Genomic DNA, 18,993 nt, shown 5'->3' on the forward strand with positions numbered 1-18,993 from the left:
CCAAACACTCATACACATAAAATAAAAAATAAATCATTTTTACAAAGTTGTTAAATTATATAATCCATTGGAAGACCCTAGGGAAATCTTTCCCTGCTTTACACAATTGCTGATGGATTTTTTACTGTTCTTGAGCTGCTGAAACAACTGTGATTGCTGTCTCCTTCATATTACCACTTCTTTGTGCTCCTGGAGTTTTGTCAAACATACTTTGTCTAAAACCCACTTTCCTTGCTCTTATAAACATAAGTCCTTGAATTTTAGACTCGCCTAAATTCAGGATGTTTTAATATTGTGATACCTGCTTAAGCACATCTGCATGCAATTTACTGACCAGCAATTCATCATTGGACACTGTGATTGAAACCAATTTGGGTCTGAGCAATACTATTCAATGCAGTATACTCAATTTCTTGAGTATAAAATGTGCTGAAGATATTAACTTGTTGCTACATTATTTACATGAGAAATATTTCCTATGAATTCTGACTTAAGAGACAAGATGAAATAAGTAACTACCTAGTGGAAAGAATAATAAGCAGTCCTCATTTTTCAGAACAAACTATAGGAAGTATTGAATTACCTAGTGATTTTTTAATGTTAAGTATGATGATATTGCTTAGATATCAAATTAGGATGTATAAGTCAAAACAAAGTCAATATTATCTAAGATGATCTACCATGAAAATTAAGATAATATGCTAACTATAAAATTGTAATGACAAATACATTTATATATCTTGGAAAATAGTAGTTTAATATTAAATGAACTCAGTGCAATTTATTTAGAATGACTTTGAATGTATAATGATATCACTAATTTTAGTAATAAATGTTAAAACATTAATAATAAAAGGTCACAACTAGATAACATCACCCAGCTCAGCCTGTTTCAGTGCTGGGACCAAGTCATGAGGGCAACTGGGCAGGCGGTAGTTCCTTTGTCTCAATAACCAGCCTGCAGCAAGCAAGGTGGCCCTTTGTTTACCAGCTACCTAACCAGCATGGAGATCTGATCTCGGCACCAGGAGAGCCATCACTGGGGTGAGTGAGGTTCTGACCTGCGGCAGCAGCCCAGGACAGAGAACTCAGACATTCCTGATCCCCCTATACTTCCTGGTCTTCCTGCAGGGGCTATACTCCCCGGATACTGCCTATTTCTTCCTATCCCACCCAGTTTGCATCCAGAACCCCCCCTTCTGCTTCCCTCCCCTCTTCAGGCACATAGCATCACCCAGCTCAGCCTGTTCGGGCGCTAGGACCCAGTCGTGAGGGCAACCAGGCGAGTTGTCTCAATAGCCAGCCAGCAGCAAGCAAGGTAGACCCTTTGTTTACCAGCTACTTAACCAGCAGGGAGATCTGATCTTGGCACCAGAAGAGCAATAACTGGGGAGATCCATCACTGGGAAGGTACATCAGTGGGCAAGGAGACCTGATCCTGTAAAAGAAGATCCATAGGGGAGTATTCTGAGGAAGAAATGGGCAGGCGCCAATGCAAGAATTCACCCAACAATCTGAAAAACAACACGAAACCCCCAGAACCCAGCGACCTCACAACAGGAGGACATGAACACCTTAATCAAGAAGAAGTAGAAAAAATTGACTTTATGAAAGTGATAGAGGCCCTTAAACAGGAGATGAAAAACTCCCTTAAAGAAATGGATGAGAAGAATAACAGAAAGTTTGAAGAATTGAGTAAATCAGTGAATGATATCCTAGGAAACCAAGGAAAAACAATCAATCAGATAATGGAAACAGTTCAAGACCTGAAAACTGAAATGGAGGCAAGGAAGAAAACAAAAACAGAGGGCCGGCTGGACATGGAAAATCTAGGTAAACGGATAGAGACTCCAGAAACAAGCTAACCAACTGAATACAAGAGAGAGAAGAAAGAATCTCAGATTCTGAAGATACCAAAGAGAAAATAAACGCACTGATCAAAGAAAACAGCAAATTCAAAAAACTCTCATCACAAAACATTCAGGAAATCTGGGACACAATAAAAAGACCAAACCTAAGAATAATAGGAGTAGAAGAAGGAGAAGTGCAGCTCAACAGTCCAGAAAATATATTTAATAAAATTATAGAGGAAAACTTTCCCAACCAAAGAAAGATATACCTATGAAGCTTCAAGAAGCATACAAAACACCGAATAGACTGGATCAAAAAAAAAAAATCTCCTCACCATATAATAATCAAAACACAAAACATACAGAATAAAGAAAGAATATTAAGAGCTGCAAAGGTCAAGTTACCTATAAAGGTAAACCTATCAGACTTACACCTGACTTCTCTATGGAAACCATGAAAGCCAGAAGGTCCTGGATAGATGTACTGCAGAAACTAAGAGACCATGGATGCAAGCCTAGAATACTATACCCAGCCAAGCTTTCGTTCACTATAAATGGAGAAAACAAAATTTTCCAGAATAAAAACAAATTTAAACAATACATAGCCACAAATCCAGCCTTACAGAAAGTAATAGAAGGAAAATCACAAACCAAGGAGTTCAACAATGCCCACAATAACTCAGACATCTAGAGAGCCTTCACCAGCCCAACTCGAAGAAGGGAAACACACAAACTCTACTACCAAAAAAATGTCCGAAGTTAACAGGCACTGGTCATTAATATCACTAATGTCAATGGACTCAATTCACCTATAAAAAGGCACAGGCTAAGAGATTGGATACGAAAACAGGATCCAACATTCTGCTGTTTACAAGAAACACACCTCAACCACAAAGACAGAAATCTACTCAGAGTAAAGGGCTGGGAAAAGGCTTATCAAGCAAATGGACCTAAGAAACAAGCAGGTGTGGCCATACTAATTTCTAACAAAGTTGACTTCAAACTAAAATCAACCAGAAGAGATGGAGAGGGACATTTTCTACTCATAACAGGAACAATTCATCAGAATGAAGTCTCAATCCTGAATATCTATGCCCCTAATATAAAAGAACCCACTTACGTAAAAAAAAAATTACTAAAACTCAAGGCAGTCATCAAACCACACACACTAATAGTAGGAGACTTCAACACTCCTCTCTCACCAATGGACAGGTCAATCAGACAGAAACCTAACAGAGAAATAAGAGGATTAAGGGAGGTAATTAATCAAATGACATCTATAGAACATTCTACCCAAATAGGCAAGAATATACCTTCTTCTCTGCAGCTCATGGAACCTTCTCGAAAATTGACAACATACTCGGTAACAAAGCAAACTTACACAGTTACAAAAAAAATTAGTAACCACCTGTGTCTTATCAGATCACCATGGATTAAAGTTAGAATTCAACCCCAGAAAGCCTACAAACTCATGGAAACTGAACAGTCAACTACTGAACCAACACCTGGATCAAGGAAGAAATAAAGAAAGAAATTCAAGTCTTCCTTGAATTCAATGAAAATAAAGAAACAACATACTCAAACCTATGGGACACTATGAAAGCAGTCCTGAGAGGAAAGTTCATAGCACTAAGTGCCCACTTAAAGAAAACAGAGAAAGCACACGTTGGAGACTTAACAGACCACCTGAAAGCTCTAGAAAAAAAAAAGAAGCAGACTCACCTAGGAGGAGTAGAAGACTGGAAATAATCAAACTGAGGGCTGAAATCAACAAATTGGAAACACAAAAAAACAATCCAAAGTATCAATGAAACAAAAAGCTGGTTCCTGGAGAAAATCAACAAGATTGATAAACCCCTATCCAAAATAATAAAGCGGAAGAGAGAGAATATGCAAATTAAAAAGATCAGAAATAAAAAAGGGACATAACCACAGGCACAGAGGAAATTCAAAAAATCATTAGATCTTACTTTTATGGCCTGTATGCCACAAAACTGGAAAATGTAAAAGAAATGGACACTTTTTTAGATAAATACCATATACCAAAGTTAAACCAGGACCAGATGAACAATCTAAATAGACCTGTTAGTCACGAAGAATTAGAAGCTGTTATCAAAAACCTCCCTACCAAAAAACGCCCAGGACCAGATGGTTTCAATGCAGAATTCTACCAGAACTTCTAAGAAGACCTACTACCTTTAGTCCTTAATGTATTTCACAATATAGAAACAGAAGAGTCATTGCCAAATTCCTTTTATGAAGCTACAGTAACTCTGATACCAAAACCACACAAAGACTCAACCAAGAAAGAGAATTGCATGCCAATCTCACTCATGAACATTGACGCAAAAATCCTCAATAAAATACTTGCAAACAGAATCCAAGAATACATTAGAAAAATTATTCAGTATGATCAAGTAGGCTTCATCCCAGAGATGCAGGGCTGGTTCAACATACAAAAATTTATCAATGTAATCCATCATATAAATAAACTGAAAGAAAAAAAAACATATGATCGTTTCATTAAATGCTGAAAAAGCATTTGACAAAAGTCAACATCCCTTTATGATAAAGGTCTTAGAGAGATTAGCGATATAAGGGTCATACCCTACTATAATAAAAGCTATTTATAGCAAGCCAACAGCTAACATCAAATTAAACTGAGAGAAAATCAAATCCATCCCACTAAAATCAGGAACACGATAAGGCTGTCCACTCTCTCCATACCTCTTCAATATAGTGCTTGAAGTTCTAGCAATAGCAATAAGACAACATAAGGGGATAAGGGGATTCGAATTGGAAAGGAAGAAGTTAAACTTTCGTTATTTGCAGATGATATGATAGTATACATAAGCAACCCCAAAAACTCCACCAAAGAAATCCTACAGCTGGTAAACACCTTTAGTAATGTGGCAGGATACAAGATCAACTCCAAAAAATCAGTTGCCCTCCTATACACAAAGGATAAGTAAGCAGAGAGGGAAATCAGAGAAGCATCACCTTTCACGATAGCCACAAACAGCATAAAATATCTTGGGGTAACTCTAACCAAGGAAATGAAAGATCTATTTGACAAGAACTTTAAGTCTTTGAAGAAAGAAATTGAAGAGGATACCAGAAAATGGAAGGATCTCCCTTGCTCTTGGATTGGGAGGATCAACATAGTAAAAATGGCAATTCTACCAAAGGCAATTTATAGATTCAATGCAATTCTCATCAAGGTCCCATCAAAATTCTTCACAGATCTTGAGAGGACAATAATCAACTTTATATGGAAAAACAAAAAACCCAGGATAGCCAAAACAATTTTATACAATAAAGGAACTTCTGGAGGCATTACCATTCCTGACTTCAAACTCTATTACAGAGCTTCAGTACTGAAAACAGCGTGGTATTGGCATAAAAACAGAGAAGTCGATCATTGGAATAGAATAGAAGACCTGGATTTTAACCCACAAACTTATGAACACCTCATTTTTGATAAAGGCGCTAAAAGTATACAACGGAAGAAAGAAAGCATCTTCAACAAATGGTGCTGGCACACCTGGATGTCAACATGTAGAAGAATGAAAATAGATCCATTTCTATCACCATGCACAAAACTCAAGTCCAAATGGATTAAAGACCTCAATATCCATCTGAACACAATGAAGCTGATAGAAGAGAAAGTGGGAAGTACCTTACAACATATGGGCACAGAAGATTACTTCCTATGTATAACCCCAGCAGCACAGACATCAAGGGCAACATTGAATAAATGGGACCTACTGAAACTGAGAAGCTTCTGTAAAGCAAAGGACACTGTCACTAAGACCAAAAGGCAACCTACTGACTGGGAAAAGATCTTCACCAACCCTGCAACAGACAAAGGTCTGATCTCCAAAATATATAAAGAACTCAAGAAACTAGACCATAAAATGCTAATTAACCCAAATAAAAATGGGACACTGAACTGAACAGAGAATTCTGAACAGAAGAAGTTCAAATGGCCAAAAGACACTTAAGGTCATGCTCAACCTCCTTAGCAATCAGGGAAATGCAAATCAAATCACTAAGTTTCGATCCTAATACATGAACTGGCTTTGTGGGAGCGTAGCCTGTTTGGATGCTCACCTTCCTGGACCTAGATAGAAGTGGGAGGACCTTGGTCTTCATGTAGAGCAGGGAATTTGGACTGCTCTTCAGTATTGAGAGGGAGGGGGAGTGGACTAGGGGGAGGAGAAGTGGAGTGGGGATAGGGGGAGGGGAACAGGGGGAGGGGGCAATATGTGGGAGGAGGGGGAGGGAAATGGGAAACGGGGAGCAGTTGGAAATTTTAAGTAAAAAAGAATAAAAAAAAAACTAAAGGTAAAATTTTAATAATTAAAAAAAAAAAACAACTTTGAGATATCATCTTACACCTGTCAGAATGGCTAAAATCAAAGACACCAATGATATCCTTTGCTGGAGGGAGAGGTTGTGGAGTAAGGGGTACCCTCATCCATTGCTGGTGGGAACGCAAACTTGTGCAACCACTTTGGAAATCAGTGTGGTTGTTTCTCAGGAAATTCGGGATCAATCTATCCCAGGACTCAGCAATACCGCTCTTGGGAATATACCCAAGAGATGCCCTATCATATGACTAAAGCACTTGTTCAACTATGTTCATAGAAGCCTTATTTGTAATAGCCAGAACCTGGAAACAACCTAGATGTCCTTCAATGGAAGAATGAATGAAGAAAGTGTGGAATATATACATATTAGAGTACTACTCAGTGGTAAAAAACAATGACATCTTGAATTTTGCATACAAATGGATGGAAATAGAAAACACTATCCCGAGTTATATAACCCAGACCCAAGAAGATGAACATGGGATGTACTCACTCATAATTGGTTTCTAGCCTTAAATAAAGGATATTGAGTCTATAATTTGTGATCCTAAAGAAGCTAAATAAGAAGGTGAACCCAAAGGAAAACATATAGTTATCCTCCTGGCTATGGGAAGTAGACAAGATTGCCGGGCAAAAAATTGGGATCTTGGGGGTGGGTTGGGATGGGGATAAGGGGAGATGGGGAGAGAAAAGTGAGAAGGGGAGGATGGGGAAAACTTGGAGAAATGGGATGGTTGGGATAAAGGAAGGGTGGATATGGGAGCAGGGAAGTATATAACTTAATTAAGGGAGCCATTTTAGGGTTGGCAAGAGACTTAAAACTAGAGGGCCTCCCAGGTGCCCAGGGCGATGTCCCCAGTTAGTTCCTTGGGCAGCTGAGTATAGGGAACCTGAAATGGCCCTATCCTATAGCCATAGTGATGAATATCTTGCATAACACCATAGAACCTTCATCTGGCGAAGGATGGAGATAGAGACAGAGACCCACATTGGAGCATTGGAATGTGCTCCCAAGGTCCAGATGAGGAGCAGAAGGAGGGAGAACATGAGCAAGGAAGTCAGGACCGTGGGGGTTGCACCCACCCACTGTGAGAGTGGAACTGATCTATTGCGAGCTCACCAAGGCCACCTGGACTGGGACTGAAATAGCATGTGATAAAACTGGAATATCTGAACATGGCAGACAATGAGGGCTGATGAGAAGCCAAGGACAATGGCACTGGGTTTTGATCCTACTTCATGTTCTGGCTTTGTGGGAGCCTAGCTAGTTTCGATGCTCACCTTCCTAGACCTGGATGGAGGGGGGAGGACCTTGGACTTTCCACAGTCAGGGAATCCTGACTGCTCTTCGGACTGGAAGGGAGGGGGAGAGAAGTGGGGGGAGGGGAGAGGAGTGGGAGGGGGAGGGAAATGGGAGGTTGGGAGGAAGCAGAATTTGTTTTTTCAATAAATAAATAAATAAAAAGGTCACAACTATAGTGGTGATTGTCTGAAACAACATATATGAAAGGACCCAAAAACAATTCATTGAAACTTTATTTTTTGATTAGCTATTATGGTTGTTTGAATAAGAATGTTCCCCAACACTCATCCATTGCTGGTGGCAATGCAAACTTGTGCAATCACTTTGGTTATCAGTGTGGCAGTTTCTCAGAAAACTGGGAATCAACTACCTCAGGATCTAGCAATTCCATTCTTGGGAATATATCCAAAGGATGCTCCATCATACTACCAGAGCATTTGTTCAACTATGTTCATAGCAGCATTATTTGTAATAGCCAGAACCTGGAAATAACATAGATGCCCTTCAACTGAAGATGGATAAAGTATGGCACATCTACACATTAGAGTATTTCTCAGCAGTAAAAATTAATGGCATCTTGAATTTTGCATGCAAATTGACAGAATTAGAAAACATTATCCTAAGTAAGCTAACCCAGACCCAAAGAAACAATTATGGTATGTACTCACTCATAGTGGATACTAGTCATAAACAAAGGGCAATGAGCCTATAGTTCAGGATCCTAGAGAAAATAAGTAATAAGTTGAAACTAAAGAAAAACGTATATATACTTACCTGGAAATTGGAATCAGATAAAAATTTGGGATCAGGGGGGCAGGGATAGAAGGAAGGGGAGAAGGGGCATTGAGAACTTCAGGGAATGGGATAGTCAAGATGGACGAAGGACAGATATGAGAGCAAGGAAAGAGGTATCTTGATTGAGGGAGCCATTATGGAGTTAGCAAGAAACCTGGCTCTAGAAAAATGTCCAAGAACCCACAGGGATGACCCCAGCTAAGACCCTAAGCAATAGAGGAGAGGGTGTCTGAACTGACCTTACCCTGTAGACAGACTGATGATTATCTTAAATATCACCATAGAACCTTTATCCAACAACAGATGGGAGCAGAGGCAATGACCTACATCAGAGCACTGGACTGAGCTCCTAAGATCCAGTTGAAGAGTGAGAGGAGTGAGAGTATGAGCAAGGAATTCAAGACCATGAGGGGTCCATCCATTGAGAGAGTTTGCTTGAGCTAATGAATGGGAGCTCACCAACTCCAACTGGACTGGGAGTGAACAAGCATGGGAACAACCAAGCCCCTCTGAATGGGGTTGACAGCTGAGGCAGACTGAGGGGCCACTGAGAGTGACATTGGGATGTGTCTCTTTTTGCATATACCGGCTTCATGGGATCCTATTCTCTTTGGATGTAAACCTTGTTTTGCTCAACCTAGATGGAGTAGGGAGGGCCTTGGACTTTCTACAGGGTGGGATGCATGGAACTTCCTTAGGTTTGGAGGGGTGGGAGGAGGGTCTGTGGGGGAAGAGGGAGGAGACTGGTAGGAAGGGAGGGAGTGGGAATTTGGATTGGTATTTTTTTAAGTAATAAAAAAAGAATGTCCCCCATAGGCTCAAGTGTTTTAATGCTTGATCTTCTGTTAGTGGGTGATGTGGGAGATGATGTATGCTGTGAATATGGTTTACTGCCATTGGTTAATAAAGAAGCTGCTTTCGACCAATGGCTTAACAGAGTAAAGCCAGGCTGAAAGATGTATATATATATATATATATATATATATATATATATATATATATAGAGAGAGAGAGAGAGAGAGAGAGAGAGAGAGAGTATGCCAGTCAAGGAGAAGCCATGTAGCCACCACCAGGGACAGATGCCTCCTCTGGAGCCCACCCAAATTTTGACAGTAGGTCACGATCTCGTGGTGATGCACAGGTTAATGGAGATGGGTTAATTTTAGATATAAGAGAAAGATAGAAATACGCTTAAGCTATTGGCCAAACAGTATTGCAAATAATAGGGTGTTTGTGTGATTATTTTAAGTCTGGGTGTCCAGAAACAAACTAGCCACCTCTGGCTACAGAATTGGTTTGGAAGGATTAGGAGATGTGGCCTTGTTGCATGAGGTTATTTCATAAGCCCCCATTATTCCCAGTTATCTCTCTCTGCTTTATGGCTGTTATCGCAACATGTAACCTCTCAGGTACTGCTTAGCGTTATGCCTGATTATCAGCTGCCATACTCACCACCATGATAGTGGTCTTGGACTAACTAACCCTCTGGAATCATGATCCCAAATTAGATGTCTTATTTATAAGTTGCTCAAACCATGGTGTTTTGTCACAACAATAGAAAAGAAACTAAGATGGTTACCATGGGTGCTTTAAAATATTTAAATTAGTCAAATATTTCAAAGCATTATTAACAGAAATAAATTTTTCTTAAATGATATCAGCTTCTGTATAGTTTAATTTTATTAAATCTTACTCATATCTCAGTGTTAAAAAGAGTGTTACAAAGTGTTTGCATTAGAGCTAGATGGAACAATTGCTATGTTCCATGCTTTATAGAACTAATGAAGAATAGTAAAACTAATCTTTGAATTTTCTATTCAAAATTTTAATTTGTTAATATAAATATCATATTATCTTTACAAAAATGAACAGAAAATTTGAATATGCATTTATAATAATAAATAAGGAAATACATGATCAATGTAATTATAGCACAAAAAGTTCATTTTTTCATTCTTTCTGTTCTTATTTTTATTGTCATTTTTTAATTTTCAAAACAAGGTTTCCTTAGAAATGCTGGAACTGATTTTGTAGATCCGGTTGGTGTTGAACTCACAGAGATCACCCTGTGTCTGCTTCCTAGAATTAAATATGTGTCACCACACCCAGATAAAGCTCAGTTTTCAAATGAATTTGTTTTGTATGGATTTTATGTGTGATATGTAGTATAAGAACACTGATTCACTTCATTAAATATTTGTATCTGGAATTAGGACTTTGACTTCAGCATATTCATGTGTGTTGTGGATGGTATTAAAGATTAAACCTAGGACTTACACCTGCTAGAAAACTTCTATACCTCTGTGCTTTTACAGCTCTAGTTTTCTTTTTACTTTTCATTTTAAGACAGAAACTCAATAATTTCCCCACAATAACCTTTAACTTTCTCCTAGTTTTAGTTTTTAAAGGATTTTAACTTTTTTATATGTTGGGTGTTTTGCTTTCAAATATGTATTCTTGTGCATTTTGTGCCTGTATCAGCCAGAAGATGGTATAATATCCCTTGGTGCTAGAGATACAGACAGTTATTAGCTGCTATGTGGGTGCTGAAAAACAGAACGCAGTTCCTCTACAAGAACAGCATATGCTCTTAATTACTGAGCTATCTATCACTTTAGCCCCTTATCTTATTTTGTAAACATTTTCCATTATATTTGATATTGAAAATGTGTCTTCACTATTTTAATGGTTATTGTGAAAAATCTAAGCCTTTATAAATACTGAGGAGTATAGTTTTTTTTTCTCTCTTTACTGCTTGGGGGCCAGTCATCCAGCTCCAAAATAAATACTTGGAGACTTATTCTTACTTATGAATGCCAGGTATTAGCTTAGTTTATTTCTAGACTTTTTTTACTTAAATTATCCCATTTGCTTTTTTCCTGTCTGCTTTTACCATTCTCTATTCTATATATCTTTGTTTACTTATTACTCTGTGACAGTATGGCTGGGTGGCTGGCCCCCATGATATCCCCCTTCCTTCTCATTTTGTTTTGCTTCTCCTTTTCCCTCCTCTTTATTCTCTCTGCCTTCCAACTCCAACTATTTCTTTCTCCTGCCTTGCTTTTTCAGACCAATCAGTTGTTTTAGGCGGCAAAGAAACACAGTTTCATGGAGTTAAACAAATGTAGTATAAAATAATGCAGCACATCTTTCCATCATTAAACAAATATTCCACAGCATAGAAGAATGTAACACATCTTTAACTAATATACCAGAACAGCAGAAGATCTAGAAGGAATCAGGCGAGGGTAATGAACATGATAAAAATATTTTGTTTAAAAATGTAAATAACAAAGGGAAAAATTAATTCTTGTCTTTTCATTTTTAAATTGTTCTGTTTTACTTTTTAACTGTTCATGAAACTTGGATAGATAAAAACCAATTATAAATATATTTTGGTATATAGCATTAAATATATATTTGCTATTATCCAAATGCATAGTACTTTGAGCATATCCCTACTATTTCCTGCTATTTTCCCCTTTCTGGCCCTCTCATCTGTTATTGCTTCTTTTTGTTCTCCTGGTCAATTTTTCTTTTACTTTCAAGTCATATCTATATAAATTATTTTATATATTCATATAATTATAATACTTACAAGTGAAACAAAATGTGATATTTGTTCTTGTGAGATTGATTTAATCAACAATTGCATATACTTTGCTTAAACTTACATAATATGATTCTTCTTTATGGCTAAAATGTATATGTATGTATATATAGATAGATAATGATTATATTAATTTTTTTCATCCATTCTTATACCAATAGGCACTATTTTTAAGGCTTCCCTATCATGAATAATGTTGCAATATACCTAGATGTGCTAGTACCTCTATGACGCATTAATATGAAGTCATTAAAACAAACTAGTCAACAAATGATTGAATGAAATGAGAAGCTATTTCTTAAAACATAAAGTATGGTGCTCACTTCAGCATCACATATACTAAAATCAGAATAATGTAAAGAATATTAGTATTGTCCCTGAACAAAGATGACACATAAATTTGTGAGGTGTTCCATAGTTTTTCTAAGAGGAGTCCCAGTGAGGTCCTAGCATTAATAGTTTAGCAGAAACCAGAGGCCTCAAACCAGACCAATGACTCTTTGCAACTAACACTTGCACACAAAGACATATGGGTAAAAGAGGATAATGCATGACTCACTATGTCACACTACAGCTTTCATGATGAGTCTTTCTTTTTTTTCTTTTTTCTCTTAAATTTTATTTTATTTTACTTTGTGTATGTGAGTTTACAATGGCAATGAGGAAATATGAAGGGACAAGAAATAATTGGGGTTGAGATGCATGATGTAAAACAAAAAGGTTAAGTAAAAAGGAAGTTTGAAAAAAGCACCAAGTTTTTACAAATGGGTAATTAATATGTGAAAAATGTCCAACATCAATAATTATCAAGGAAATCCAAATTAAAATGATATTGTAATTCTATCTCATTCTACACATAATGACAGTCATTAAGAAGCCAATTAAGTAATAGTGAGGATTTGAACAAAAGGAAACCCTTATGCACACCTGGTAGGATGTAAACTAGTACATTCATTATGGAAATCAGTAGGGGCACTCCTCATAAGACTGAAACAGTATCACATGAATATATCACATGATCCCGAAATATTAATAGTGGTATTTTCCCAGTAATCATTTTTCCTTTTTTTAGGTTCAAATTTTTATAGGATATAATATAGAATTGGTTCAAAACAAATAATTCAAGGTTTGAAAATTAAGTTAATAAAGTGCTGTTCAAAATATTTCCCATACTAACTCTTATTGCTAACAAGAACAACATTATTCAGACCATTTTCAAACATTGATTTATCTTCTCTAGCTTAATAAACCAAAAATCATTTCTTTATTTGCTTTCAAAGAAAGTTCTTTCTCTTCCCTTCCATGCTCATTGCTAGAATGGTAGTCAAAATATTTCCCACCTAAGACAAGGAAAATTCAAAACATTAATTTCTGCCATATCTCATGTTTGAAGAGTTATTTTTGCTGGTGAATTGAGTTGGATCCATGGAGCTCATGGAAAGGTAGAAGGGGAGAACCCACTCCATTAAAGTTGGTCTATGATTTTCTCAAGGTAATATATACACAAAATCCATATCTCTTTCTCTTTCTGTGGTGTGGAGAATTGTCTGTATTCTGTCAATCATGTTTTAAATGAACACGGATTGGCTAGTAGCCAGGCAGGAAGTATAGGCAGGACAACCAGACAGGAAGTAGAGGTAGGGCAATGAGTACAGGAGTATTCTGGAAAAAAGGAAGCTCTTCCCACAGTTCTGTCCAGACACTGAAGAAGCAGGTTGTGACCTGCCCTGATGAAAAAGGTGTTGAGCCATGTGACTAATATAGATAAGAATAATGGGCTAATATAAGTTATAAGAGCTAATATGAAGCCTGAGCTAATGGGCCAATCAGTTTATAACTGATGTAGACCTCTCTGTGTGATTTTCCTTGGGACTTAATGAATGCGGGAACTGGGCAGGACAGAAACTCCAACAAGCAGGTCCTCATGTTACATTTCTGTGTGTTTTTTCACACACAATAATAATAAATAATATTTTGAAAGAAGAAAACAATGATACATATATGAAAAGTATAATATATCAGAAAAATAATACTTTGTATGCAGCAAAAATTAATTTAACGTATACTAATTTTTTATGTAGAAAGTATTTTTATTATGTTAAAATATGTCCTGAGCAGCATTAATTTACATGGAGAGTTTAAAAAACCTGACTTGTGATTATTTGCCTTGTCCTCAATTACACACATTCCTAGTAGTTTCTGAAGCAGATCTGTCAGTCTGTCTCATCCCATCACAGAAGAAAGTACAGGATGGACAGTGTTCTCTTCTGAACTTACATCTTTAGAACGGTTCGAATGCTTTTCCCTGAGTACGTCAGGTGGAAGCCTCTCTTAATTTGGTCGAAGGATAGAGTGTCAGTTACACATTCGTCAACTTTTATCTCTTTTGACATATATTCAGACACCAGCTTTGGGACACTCTCTACTCTCTTTCATCCCCCAAAGGAGTGCCTTTCCATGTGCATCCTGTCACCAGCTGGAATTGGTGAGTGGCGATTTCTTCACCTGAAGCAGCTATGCCAACCACCACACTGACTCCCCAGCCTTTGTGCGCCACCTTGAGGGCTGCTCTCATGACCTTCACATTGCCGATGCACTCGAAAGAGTAATCTACTCCCCCATCTGTCATCTCAGTGAGTACTTCCTGGATGGGTTTACTGAAATCCTGGGGTTTAGTACATTCAGAGGTTACAAATTCTTTGGTCTTTGCAAATTTATCTTTACTGATGTCAATACCAATGATCCGGGATGCACCAGCTACTTTACAGCCCATAATCACTGCCAATCCAACTCCTCACAGGCCAAAGATGGCACAGGTAAAACCAGGTTCCACCTTGGCAGTGTTCACAGCAGCACCATAGCCAGTTGAAGTGCCATGCCCAAGAAGGCAGACTTTATCCAAAGGTGCTGAAGGATCAATTTTAGTAACGGAGATGTCAGCCACAACTGTGTACTCAGAAAATGTGCTGGTTCCCATGAAATGAAAAATAGACTTTCTTTGCAGGTAAATATACTAGTGCCATCTGGCATTAATCCTTTCCTCTGAGTGACTCATACCTTCTGGCAAAGGTTTGTTTTAGGATTCACACAAAATTTGCATTCTCCACACTGTGGGATGTAAAGTGGGATGACAGTGTCACCTGCCTTCACCTTAGTGACCCCTTCACCCATACTTTCCACAATCGCAGAGCCTTCATGTCCCAAGATCACTGGGAAACACCCCTCAGGATCAGCTCCACTCAGGGTATAGGCATCTGCGTGCAAACGGCGGTGGCGATGATCTTAATTCGAACTTCATGAGCCTTGGGAGGTGCTACTTCGATTTCTTTTATGGAGAGAGGCTTTCCAACTTCAGAGGCGACTGCAGCCTTGCATCTGATCACCTGATTCACCATGTCCGCAAGTTGGGGTTCCTGAGCTGAATTTCAAGCAACAAGTCTAGCGGATCCCGGGTATGGGCTGGTCGTGCGTGAGGGGCGGGGCCGAGTGCAGGGCAGAGCTATGAAGCAGAGGCAGCGTGAGGGGCAGGGCTGAGTGCGGGGGCGGAGCTATGATGCAGAGGTGGCATGAGTAGGTGGCAGGGGTCTGTGTGTCCTTTTTTTTTAAAGTGTGTAGCCCAGGCTGGCCTCGAACTTGTGATCCTCCTGCCTCTGCCTTCTTCATCAAATCCTACCGACATGCACTACCACAACAGGTACTAAAATATTTTTTTAAAAAACCAAAAAGCAAACGTTATTGAATTAATTCTGTTTCTCATATATTTATAGAACTTAAAATAGTATAAATCTAAGTAGTTTTGCATAAATTCAAGAAACATTAGAAAACCTTTCTTTGAAACAGTATCTTCCTATATAGCCAGGCTGGCCTTGAACTCAAGACATGGTCTCCTCTCCTAAGTACCTGGTCAAATGTTACTATTTTTAGTTGTGCATTGATGCATACTTCATGCATATCTTCGGTGCAATTTAATTGTTTGTGTTCATAGTAGCAACTTTGTTTTGCATGTGAAAAAGCTGGAAGAACATACCTTCAACATGATGGTTGTAAGAAACCAAATCGGAATGAGGATCAGATAATCATATTATTTATGCTTATTTTAATTTTTTCTTTATTTATGATACTTCATGTCTGTCTTTTACCTAAAAACCAAGAGTAATTTCAGATGAATACTGAATGTGTCATATCATCAAGTCTCATGAGAGCATGCTTTCTTTGACCTTGCAAGTGAGAGGTATGACTTTTGTAGAAAATAATTAAGAATTTACTGAAGTTAAGCTTGATATATCAATTGGCAAAAGATAAAATGTTACTTGTTCTTCAATGAGATGGAAAGTGAACTAAAATAGAATGTCTATAGAGGTAACTTTCTTTACTTTTTTCCATTGGTTTTGGGCTTAATCACTCCACCTTGAATACAGCAGCTGCTAGCAGGACACTCTGATGAATGGGAAGATGAGTGTTAGCTGGCTCAGGGTAAGTAATTAGGAAAGCAAAATTATTTTCATAGTCTTTGTTTGGTGTATGGTGATGAGATTTCTGTTCTCTATCATTTGAAAAGATTATTAGATTTCATGAAGCAACATTCATGTGCATTTATTTTTCTTTACCTTAGCCTTTCTGAAAAGATAAAATCCTATAATTCTCAGAATTAGTTTGCATTTATTTTATTGTGTATTTCCTTTTTACTTATTAAAACAAGTTTTACCTGTAAAATTATTTATTGAGGCTGAAGATATAGCTTAGTGGGTAGGACAGCTTGTTGCTCCTCCAAAGGACATAAGTTTGATTTTCATTTCCCACATGGGGGCTAACAACTGTCTTTAACTCCATTTTCAGAGTACTCGACACCCTTTTCTGGCCTCTGATGAGTACCAGTCATGCAGATAGTGCTGGAGAATTGTCTGTATTCTGTCAATCATGTTATAAATAAATGCTGATTGTCCAGGCAGGAAATATAGGTGGGAAAACCAGACAAGAAGTAGAAATGATGTAATGAGAACAGGAGAATTCTGGGAAGGAGGAAGTTGATTCCTCCACTCCTGCCCAGACCACCAAAGCAGCAGGATGTGATCTGCCCCACTGAAAAAAGGTACTGAGCCACATGGAAAACATAGATCAGAAAAATGGGTTAAAAAGATGTAAGAGTTAGCCAATGAGAGGCTAGAGCTAATGGGCCAGTCAGGTTATAATTTATGGAGACCTATGTGTGATTTTCTTTGGGGCTAAACAGTTGTGGGGTATGGGGGGGACAAAAACAACAACAAACAGGATCCCCACTCATGTTACAGAATGGCGCCCACGTGGATAACTGCATCCACATAAATCCTGAGAAAGCTTGAGAAAGACTAGAATAAAGCATTTTGTTTTTCAGCAATAGCAGGAAAAAACATGAGCTGTTTTAAAATTCAGGCTTTCTGGGCCTTCCTGCCAGGGAATACTCTGACTCTTTCAAGCAGGTGGTCCAGACTATGGAGCTATGGAAACAATGTTGCAGCTTGGTTTCTGGCAAGAAAACCCCATAGGAGCTTTTGACTGTTGTTCATGGACACACAATTGCAGCTTGCTTCCTGGCAAGGACCTTAAAATGCCATAGAGTTGTGGCAAAAAAACTTCTTCATATTCCTTAGCAAATTAAAGATCCATGTGGTCATAAAAAGAGAGATATACAGTACAGAGAGATTCAATGAGAAAAAAAAAAACATCTAAATGGTAAATGGTTTACAGTGTGTTAAAAATATATACAGGCTAAAGATTAAAGTTCTAAAAGAAAGAAAGAAAGAAAGAAAGAAAGAAAGAAAGAAAGAAAGAAAGAAAGAAAGAAAGAAAGAAAGAAAGAAAGAAAGAAAGAAAGAAAGAAATAGAGTAGCCTGGGAGGCAGAGACAGACAAATCTCTGTGAGTTCAAAGATAGCCTGGTTTACAGAGGGAATTCCAGGACAAAGATATACAGAAAACCTGTCTCAAAAAGTCAAAAGTTAAAAGTAAAAATAAATGAAATAGAGGTTAAAATAAAGCCACGTAAAGATGGAAAATACACAGAGAATCTTGATACTGTATGTTATTATGCTCTCTTTGAATTATTTGAATGCTGAGGAAGGAGCAACAGCTGCTAAAAGATATTTGCTTATAAATGCTGCAGAATTAATCCAAGACAGGTATTTTAAAAATACCTTGACTTTAAAATTAAAGTCAAAAGGTATGTTACTTTGGAGGAGAGATTTTGCTTTTCTTTCCACAGAAAATGAGAGGCTGTGGATTTATTCACAGTTAAGAAAAATCAGCTTTGATCAAGGAAGACCACCTGAGAAATCTCCAGCAGGAATAGATGTCCCAGATGTCTGAGTTCTTCATCCAGAACAGGTTCAAGACTGCTGCTTGAGATGATCAAGACTCACAGGATACTTCATTCAGGACTTAATCAAAACTTTAAATTTTCTTTAGGTCCCCATAAGATTATCAGCACCCCCAACCAGCTGGAAGTAGCCTGGAATACTATGCCCACATTCCCAAAAAATGGACTATGGATATTTTCTTTTTTTTTTTTTTTTTTAAAAAGAGGGGGAAGTGGTGCAGAAGAATTGTCTGTATTCTGTGAATCATGTTATAAATAAACGCTGATTGGCCAGGCAGGAAATATAGGCATGAAAACCAGGCAGGAAGTAGAAATGATGTAATGAGAACAAGAGAATTCTGGGAAGGAGGAAGTTGATTCCTCCCACTCCTGCCCAGACCACCAAAGCAGCAAGATGTGATCTGCCCCACTGAAAAAAGGTACTGAGCCACATGGATAACATAGATCACAAAAATGGGTTAAAAAGATGTAAGAGTTAGCCAATGAGAGGCTAGAGCTAATGGGCCAAATCAGCTTTATAACTTACAGAGATCTTTGTGTGATTTTTCTCAGGGACTAAACAGCTGGGGCTACTGGGCAGGACCAGAAACCCAAACAAGTAGGCCTGGCCCTTCATGTTACACACATAGTGTACAAACATGCATGCAGACAAAACACAATGTGTACAAAGTAAAATTAAATAAACTTTTAAACTCAAAATTAGTTTATTTA

General features: G+C 37.9%; 1 non-coding gene and 1 pseudogene across 1 annotated transcript; one reads left to right on the forward strand and one right to left on the reverse strand.

Annotated features, from left to right (window-relative positions):
• The first annotated feature begins 12,246 nt into the window (after window positions 1-12,246).
• LOC130868692 (U6 spliceosomal RNA) lies at window positions 12,247-12,353 on the forward strand. Its single transcript, XR_009056527.1, has one exon. It is a non-coding gene; the product is annotated as a U6 spliceosomal RNA (small nuclear RNA).
• Window positions 12,354-14,204: 1,851 nt separating this feature from the next.
• LOC130868110 (alcohol dehydrogenase class-3-like) lies at window positions 14,205-15,350 on the reverse strand (annotated as a pseudogene).
• Window positions 15,351-18,993: the final 3,643 nt, after the last annotated feature.

The sequence above is a fragment of the Chionomys nivalis genome, chromosome X, assembly GCF_950005125.1.
Source record: "Chionomys nivalis chromosome X, mChiNiv1.1, whole genome shotgun sequence".
Classification (NCBI taxonomy): Eukaryota; Metazoa; Chordata; class Mammalia; order Rodentia; family Cricetidae; genus Chionomys; species Chionomys nivalis.